Source organism: Lonchura striata, chromosome 5, assembly GCF_046129695.1.
Source record: "Lonchura striata isolate bLonStr1 chromosome 5, bLonStr1.mat, whole genome shotgun sequence".
Lineage (NCBI taxonomy): Eukaryota > Metazoa > Chordata > Aves > Passeriformes > Estrildidae > Lonchura > Lonchura striata.
The window spans coordinates 3332031-3341550 of NC_134607.1; the positions used below are offsets into that span (position 1 = coordinate 3332031).

General features: G+C 39.0%; 1 long non-coding RNA gene across 1 annotated transcript in view; it reads left to right on the top strand.

Annotated features, from left to right (window-relative positions):
* The first annotated feature begins 204 nt into the window (after positions 1-204).
* LOC110473198 (uncharacterized) overlaps positions 205-9520 on the top strand; it is a 31704-nt gene continuing 22388 nt past the window's right edge. Inside the window, exon 1 of the long non-coding RNA XR_002465840.2 lies at positions 205-288. This is a non-coding gene — a long non-coding RNA (uncharacterized LOC110473198). The remainder of the gene's footprint in view (positions 289-9520) is intronic.

Below are 9520 nucleotides of genomic sequence, written 5' to 3' on the forward strand. Positions count from 1 at the left end.
AGCTGTTAATCATGGGCTGATAGAAGTGCTGTGCTGGGACTTGGTAATCAAGGTTCATTTTCTGTTTTTTCACAGGGTCAGCTGGACTCTGCCCACACTTCTTCAGTAAGAAGGCTTAAAAATCCATCCTTCACCTGCCCTTTTGCCTTATCCAAGAGACCTTCCAGGATTCTGTTTAAAGTTTTGCTATTCACTTTTATTATGACAGCTAAAAAAAAGAAAAAAAGATGGGAGACCTGATCTTTCTGGACTACAGCAATAGAAGATGAACCTTCCATTCATTTAAAGGTGAGATTTTCTCAGTTTGTTTTTTGGCTTTGTGTGCTCAGAGGTATGTGTGCAGATTGTAGTACTCCTATTGCCTTGGAAACATTTTTGCACTGATTTGAAACATGCATCAAACAAAAATTCACGTTCATAGTTAGTCTGAACTAACTTCAGCAGTTTCCCTTATGATATGCAATAGGGATGGAAAAGCCACAAGTCTGTCACAATGCAGTGTTGTTAGTGCTGCCTTCATTAGAAGCTGAAACTACAAACTTGGAAGCCTCACTTTCAGTATGTAAAAACTCAGCATTTATTTAAGAGTCACTTTTTAAAGAAATACGGTCCCAACTGTCATTCCCAGCTATTTAATCACAAGGGGCTTCTTAGGAATATAAAGCAGGAAGTGATTAGGTTAAATTAGAGTCAGTATCTACAAGCCTCCCCTTAAAAAATCAGTATATTTATATCTATATTTATAGTTATAGTTATAGTTTAGTTATAGTTATAGTTGTTATATTTATAGTTATAGTTATGGTTATGGTTATTTATAGTTATGGTTATAGTCATATACATATACATATACATATATTTATATATATTCCTGAGGGCTGTTCAAACATTGTATCTGAATGAGTGAGACTGTTAATGGATGAAAATTACAGTATGCACTTGCTGTCCACATTGAACTAATCTATGATACAAAAAAGATTTAAAGAAAATTTGAAGATTACAAACAGTAGCGTGCAGCAAAGCAAAACCTTAGAGTGAACTCTTAATACCTCACTTATTTTCCTAATTTTTTCATAACAATCTTGCAATGTATGTGAAGACTCCAAGCCATCATTTCACTTCTGCTCCTTTCCACCAAAATTATCCTCTACCTCTTGAATCATCCCTACAAGCAATATTCTGCTTATACTGGATAAAACAGTAGATGAAGATGCTTGTTTTAAAACTAGATACTTGCAGTATTTCTTTTCCATGCTCTGTTACATTCTCCATTACTGTGTGTGTTGCACACCCCGTGATGGGGAGGTGTAGATCATCTTGACTGCTGTGGCAGAGCCAAGGGAAAAGATGGTGCTCAGCAGCTTTTCCTTCAAACCCACCCCTCTTCTTCCTGAACAGGCCAGATTCTTCCAAATGTCTCACAGTCTTCCCTTTCTTTTTATTGCTTTGGGTTTTGTATAAGTGCTCAATACACTCTTTTTCATGACATTAAGCAGCATATGGTCCCGGGTACCTTGAGCATGCTCCTGAGAGAATCCCTGTTTTCAGAGGGTTTGCTGCCAAACTGGCAAGCAGCTTTTTAGTTCCCCAAGCCCAGCGACACTTCCTCAGTATTTATGATCTTTTTTGTGACAGAGAACTCGGGGATGCTCTCGGAGCCTGAATCCCCATCTTGCCTGTTGTTTCTGACAGCTGGAGGACAGATGTGCAGAGAGGCTGGCAGGGCACAGCTGGGTTTGACACTGCTCAGATTACTCACAGGACTGCATGCTGCCACAGGTGAGCAGGCTGTGTGCTGGCAGCAGTGGCATGAAGCCAGAGGCTTGGGATCCTTCCTTTTTGATTTTCAAAGTTGCAATACCAATTCTTAATTCCTTCTGATGATTTCTACAAGAGCTCTGTATAGGTCACTACAATATCCACATCACACTCTTCCCTGACAACAATGATTTTATAATTTCTCCTGATTTGAACAAAACCCAGATCCCGTCATTGATACTTGCCAAGTTTGTTAAGCATCTTCATTTAAAAGGCTGTGAATCACTTGAGGTAATTTAGGTCCTATATCCTACTTCATAAAGGAAGTTCTTCAGCTTGAAATGTAACATGTATCTCTCCAAATCAAAAGAGGTTCTAAAGAAGATAATTACACGCACAGAATAAGGAAACACGAAAGCTACAATTATATATTCAGCTACAGCTCTGGTTATGATTATTTTGCCGTGTGATCTCTTGAAAAATGCCATCCCATTCTCCACTTCCAAGCAGGCTGCAGTGAGAGCTTCTCTGATGTCTCTTCTTCTTCTGTGGAGACAGACCCTCTCTCCTCTACCAAGCCAAGGTTCATGGAACAAAGTTTCTTCCCCAAGACATGCATAAGTAATGACCTTGATGTGCCACAAGAAGTTAGTTCTGTCTCAAAAAGAGGTGAAATCTCTCCAAGCCACAATTTTTTAGCCATGTAGGGTTTGGCTGACTTCGTCTTACCCTAGATACATAACATCCATGTCAGGTGTCCACCTGACTTTCAGCAAGGCATTAATGCCAAAAATTTAAATCCATTCTTAATTTGCCCTTCTGCCTCTGCCTGTCCAAATTTTTGCCTGAAGACACCTTGACAGGGAAGGTCAAGGCTCTGAAACACGCTCACACATCAATGATCCACCTTCCAAACAGAACTTCCTCTCCACTTATGTTTTTATCCATAAAGCCTCCCAAAAGCTTCATTCTCTTGTGCAATCTTACCAGTGCCCCCACCTTTATGCTTTAGAGATCAATTTCTCCCTGTTTTCATCCTATTTAGTTACTACTCCCTGTGGCATATTTTCATAGCAAACAGAGATAAAATACTTACACGTTGTTATAAATTTAGTGGAGTCAAACACTCTTTCTGCTTTCTTTCATTTAAGGGATTGGTGAGAGAGGGTGTTTTGTTTTTTCAATACAAATATCCTTGGGGTATAAAGCAGTCCAGATGGCCTCTGCTCACCACTGCTGACAGTAAGACAAAACATTGACAAAATAGTCAATCTTACCTGCACCTTCTGTTGAGAGGACTGAAAAGGGAACTAATTAATGAAATTAGCATAAAGCAGATCTTGAGCTGGACTATTCAGTCCTGAGGCAGGACAGGTATTCTTTGTTCTCAGAGCTTTTCTGGTGGGGAGAAGGGTGGCAGTCAGGAGATAATTGCAGTGTGCTGGGGCAGCATTCATAGGCAGCAGGGATCCTTTCAGCCAGGGCTGCCAAGACAAGACAGGCAGGGCACTGAGCTTTCCCCACCTGCAAGGCCTTTTGCCATTTTTAGAGCAATTTTTAGAGCTTTTCCTTGGTGCATGGGGAGGGCTGGGGAGTCCAAATCATTTGTTTTCCTTCCCTCAGTTCTGCTGAGCATCCAGGCTTTTCGCTGCTGCTTTCAGAGATAAAGGCTTGCCCATCCTCTTCCCCATTTTCAATCTGGGAAGCAAATTTTAGGAGGAAGAAAGTAAATCATCATTTTCCAGGCTTCTCTTTTTCTGAGTTAGAAGCAGGAAATGCTTTCCTGGCAGGGCAACTCTGAGCTTGCAGCAGCAAAGAAAGCAGAGGCAAAAACTAAGTGCAGGCCAATGAAAAGAATATGGATAGGTTGTGGTATGAAATTTGTTTACTTTTCTGGTATCTGTTGATTGTCCAAAGCCTCAGTATTGCAATATCTACCTCCAAACCCTCCTTCTGTAACCCCAGAGATGGGAATGTCATGAGCTGTCCTGAAGCACAGCAGTGCCAGGAAGCAGAATCACATGAGGGACCTCGTTAGGAGAGCAAGGTGCTTCAATATTTCCTTATTTTCTGTAAAAAGGGCCATGCATGCAGGGGAATTGCTTGTAGCCAAACCATCTGAGTCAGAATGAGCTGCTGGAATTGCAGTTTCTCTGTGGAAGGGGAAGGGCAACTATTTGGAGCAAAGCTTTGGTTGCCCTGGTGTTGGTTTTACATCTGACCCAAAGGGTCACTTCTTAATAAGCCTCTAGCAGGATAAAACAAGATAACAAATGTTTTGATGCCACTTAGCTTGTGTTGATGCATGGGAGACAAAAGCAATCCATTTCAGGGAACAGCTACAGCAGAGGAAACTGATGTTCATATAACCCCTTGCTCTCTTACCACTGAATAAACACACACAGAACTCAAAAAAGAAAGTTTTCTCTTACAGTAGAGTTTGTGCCTGCCCAAGTCTCGGAGAGAGCTGACAAAAATGGACTCACAGATGGTGCAGTGCAGGGCCAGGAGCTGGACTCAGTGCTTCTTGATCCCTTCCAGCTCTGCCTGTTCTGAACTCCTTCCTGTAGCTGCAGTTTCAAATACACCTCTGAATACAAGGCATTAATCTTGTTTAATCTGAAGGCAGGACAGGCACACACCTCGGGCTGCTCAGGATGACTGCATACACTTAGACTGTGTTTAAAATTCATATATTCATTATTTATAATGATAATTCATATATTTTCATATATAATTCATAAATTCATTTATTTGTCTGAACACAGCCACGGACACTGTTCCTTCTCAGTAGTCTGTTTCCATTTTTTGCTTGAGAGGATTCCCAGGGAATACATGAAAGCTGAGCACACTGTTCAGCCATCGTAGCAAAGAGACATATGGAGAGAAGGAGTGTTACTTCAGAATCTGCTTTTTTAACCAGGCAAATATGCCAGCTGCTTTTAAACTCTTCGCAGGTTTTCAGTGCTGCAAATAATCTTGAGATGCAGCCCTAAAAGGGAGTGTGAGCAGGTGGTCAAAGTTCAGGAAAAACTCCACTTGATGCTTCAGCATGTATCATCTATTTCCATTGAGGTGAATATTACAGCATGCCCAATATCATAAATAATTGAAAGTGCAACACATTTATAGTTCTTCAGTGGTTGGGCTACAAAAGGGTTTACGAGTTAGGTTGGAATTACTCAAAAGAGAACAAATTTCTACTATTTAGAAGAGTTGTGACGTGCAGAGAGCTTTTAGAAACAGAACAGGGTTCTGCAGAAAGAGAAATTTCCACATAACAGATGACATTATCACCTAACGTGCTTCTGCAAGGCACTTGGCTGAGGGATATGGATATAAATAAAATAGGAACTGGGCACAGATAAATACAAAATCTCCTGGCACAGATAAACTAAGGCTGTGGACCAGTGAGAAAAACACCCCAAGTTCAGAGCCCAGAGTTCACCTTCACAGGTACAGGAGCCATTTGTGGTATCTAGAACCTCAGAAAGGGGATAAAACAAACCAGAAAACTTTGTAATAATTCAGGTAGCAAATAGCAATAACTTCCCAAACACAATGATGTAGCTGTGTCCAAATACCCTTTTGAGAAAATGAGATCTAAAGATGATTGTCACAATCACACGAAGTTTCTATTTAGACAGAACAAAGATAGTTTGCATGAAAAATCTTTAAGCTCTAATTAGAAGAGAGAAGTTTCAGAAAGAAAAAAAAATTCAGATTACCAGATTGCAACTCATTAAAAACCATCCTTGTCACTTCCCATAATAAAGCTTCCTTGGACCACACCATACTTAAAATAACCTTAATGAATTTTCTACTGCAGTAATTTTATGAACAAGCTACTACTTTACAAGTTACATAATTTTATAAATTATAATTGAGTTTCCGGGCTTTTTTCAGCTTTAATCTGTGTCACAAAACTGTTTGGTAAACATACTTTGAAAGTTTATGACACTACCAGCTGGAACAAATGGACCCAGACAATGGGAGCATTTTCTATGTAGCCAGGAGTAAAATCAGCATTCCTGCCTTTTACATTTTGGTTTAATTTATGCTCCTCAGCAGCAGACACATTAACATGAAGTCAACAAAATTTGATTTCACAGAAATTTAAGCCACTGAAAGACAGGCTTACTAAACCAGCAAAAGGTCAAAGGATTCTGAAAAAGTAAACAAAAAAACCCCAAAAAAACCAAAAACAACTACTTGCACGTGGTTGGTAGAAGAAATTTAGAAAGGGGTGCATGGGACAGGATTTGGTACCCATTTGAGGCACTTAGGAGGTGTTTTGCATTTTAAGAAGATGGGTAGTGGTGGGCCATGCATGGGCTGGGATGTGCATCATACTTGTAACCATCTGTCACACAAAAATGCATGTACTTAGTCCAAAATGTAGAAAGTCTGAAAGGAAACCCTTAATTTCTTGACTGAAAAACATTTTCTCTCAGAAATAGATCAGTGGTTTGGGTTGAAGCATTCTGGGTCCTCATCCTTTCCTTCCCCTGCGCATGAACTTAGTCTAGGCTGGTAATTTTGGCACAAAAAGTCAAAACGTTTGAAGCATTTGAGCAACTGGAAACAATATGTTAATGGAAGGAATCACCTTAAACTCTTAGCCCCACCTGTATCAAAAGCATTTCCTGTGTGCTCTGACATCAGAATAAGCTCCCCACACACAGTGACTGCTTCTGGTGGAGTTTCTTCTCATAAATATATGAAATATGCACCTAGAGATGTTCTCTCTCAGCACACCACAGAGAGGCAGTTTCAGATTATAAAGAAGAGGAATAGCAACTGAGCTCCTTTTTCTGTCAATTTCTAATTTTGTACCCTTCTGCTAACTTGGGCAGCTTTATTCTCACTGAAATTAGATGTGCACTGGGTTAATGAAAAGAGCACTCTCTGTCTCTGCTGTAAGCACTTTCATTCCCATACTCTCACATGGAGGAATGAAATACTTGTGGGATTTTTTTGTTTGTTTGTTTGTTTAAACCAATAATAGATACAATTTTTTTTCCCCTGAAATCTCACATTTTTGTGTATACAGCCTGAATCACTGTGCAGTTGTGTGTCTTTAAGCACACCTATGACCACAGTGTCTGAAAACCTTGAGTATTTAAAAAGTAAGCACAAATGATTGTCTTGTTTAACCAGCTGCTGCATAAAGTCAGGAGCACCCAGATTTTTCCTCATATATTCTTTTCTTTTTCTGGTATATATTTTTATTTCATTTTCAGCTGTATGGTTATTCTTTAGGGTATTGAGTCAAAATATTAAAAATCTCTCTTTTTTAGTTTAAAAGAGAAAAAAAAGTATTAAAAGAGAAGCCTGTTAAGAATGGTGTTTCCATGCTCTCTGAAATCCACTATTGTACTTTATTAAAGGTGCAAGCAGCAAGATCCAGAGAAGAGCTTATTAATTATGTTTTCACAGGAGGTGACAAACCAAATGAAAGGGAACACTTCATTTCACAGCCAAACTCTGAGGCACCACGTTCACCATGGGTTATGAATTTACTGCTAATGAAGTAAAAAACAGTATTTGTGTCACCACCCCGTTTAGGACATATCTGTGAGCAGATATGGGAATGATCTGCTGCAGATCACTTCCATTATGACTTCTTTAATTTGGAATGCTATTTGACCAAAATTAACTTTTCAGCTGAAGCAAATAATTTTCCTAAGATGGGTGATTACCCTTATAAACAACACCAGCAACTATAAAACATGACTCCAGTAGAGACCTTCCTGACTGATTGATTATAAACTATTAAAAAAATAGTTATTTACCATTTTGCTTGGCTCTCTCCTAAGTGTAATTAAAAATAATCAGGAAATTGGTACTTCATATCTGTTGTTCTCATCACTTCATTTCCTTGCTGGGTGGTGCACAGTCATCATTTGGAGTGTGGAACTATTTTTAATGGGGCAAAGTATGCAAATATTCCATCAAAGCTTTTGAAACAGATTAAGCTTTCATGGCATCTTTGCAGCCAGTGACTATGTGAATTTTTTTGGAAAAAGTTTCTCCTTCAGTGTTAGGAATGTTGAAGACAGAACATTCACCACTGCTGGCAGCTATTTTTTTTCCTGTTTTGAAACCCTTTTGTTATCTTTATGTTGTTTATGCCTTGGGAGCATCTTGTGTTAAAAAACAGAAGGGTGGCTTGGGCTCACGGGCTGCTGACCTTTTAAAAGGCAAGTTGAAGAACCAAGATCACTCAGGAAATAAAAATGACAAGAATATCTTCCTGAGCTACAGGACAGCTCTTTTTTCAGAAAATTCCTAGAAAAAATGTCAAAAATGTCATAAAACAAGCAGTCTTTCCTTCTTGGAAGTAATCTCTGTGATTATTCATTACCAGGAGACAGGTCAGAAACAACTACCAAAGTTCTCAGAGTCTTGGAGAACATAACTGACAGACCCTTAATAAAATAACAAGAGAGGGGGAAAGAAAATCCAAGCCTATTCTTCCTAGCAGTGTGAGGTGGGCATATGCCAAATCTAGCACTAGGCTAAAATCCAATATTTATATTTTTATGAGCTTACCAAATTGGTCAAGATGGAATCAGAGGAGCTGGAAATAATCTAGAATTTAAATAGCTAAAGTTCTTTGGAGATTTCATCAATATCTGAAGCCATTTTTTTTTGAGAAATACTAATTAAATTGCCGTGCCTCATCCTGGGGAGGGATACTATTTTCCTTTTTTCCAATTATATTTCCAAAGTTTACATTGACTGCTTTTGTCCTTTGCTTGTAAATCTGTTACTCCACAGTAAACAACAGAAAATTGGTGCTTTGGCTGCTACTCACACTTAAGTGCATCCTAGACTTGTTACAGAAGGAATTTGATAGATTATTCTTGGCAGCTGCAGAGAAAGACAAACTTGTTGAATTTATTTCTGACTTTCCTATTCTTCTTAGTTCCATCCAATCTAGGTCAGTCAAAATACTTAGCAGAAGTAATACCTCAGTTTCCTATGACACATTTGTCTTTCAAAGCCACAGCATTAAAATATCTATGTATATATGAAGCAAAAATTAAACTATTTCACCAAGGTCACAGTGGGGATCACTGCCAGGCTAAGGAAAAGGATTTTTGAGTCTCAGAGCATCACACATTTTGGAGGAGAGATGGAAATCATCAGTTCAAAAGAAAATATCTGTCACCCAGTGCTTAAAGAGGAAGTCCCAGCAGTTTCTGATGTAGATTTGTTAAATCTCCCAGACTTTACATTATGAGATATTTTCACTTACTTTTTACTTTGTCCACTATATTAATATATATGTAGTCTCAAAGGAAATAGTGATGGTGAAAGGTAAAGTTCATTAAGGTCATAAAATTCACCAGAATCCCTAGGCATAAGCACAGTGTTAATGTAATATTTTAGAAACAAAGCAAAATGTACAATTCCCTTCAGATTTGTTTTTCATTACCTGGACTAATACCTCAACTTCACTGCCACCCCCTGGGAAAATCTCACAGATTTCAGACAGATTTTAAGGCCTTTGTCTGGGACAATTTGAGGATTTAAGCAAAGGAGAGTCTCAATTTAAAAAAAGGGTCTAATATAGTTTAGGAGGCACTACAAATAATATAATAAAGTGTATTGGATGTGCATGGCCTGGTTTTGGAAGCCCAGTTCACAGGGAGCTGGTGCCCATGAGATGGACTCACAGCAGGGAAGTTAATGGAAAGCTGTGTCCCATGGGAGACTCCCTGAGCAGTGGGAGAAACCATGAGATTTTACTGATGAC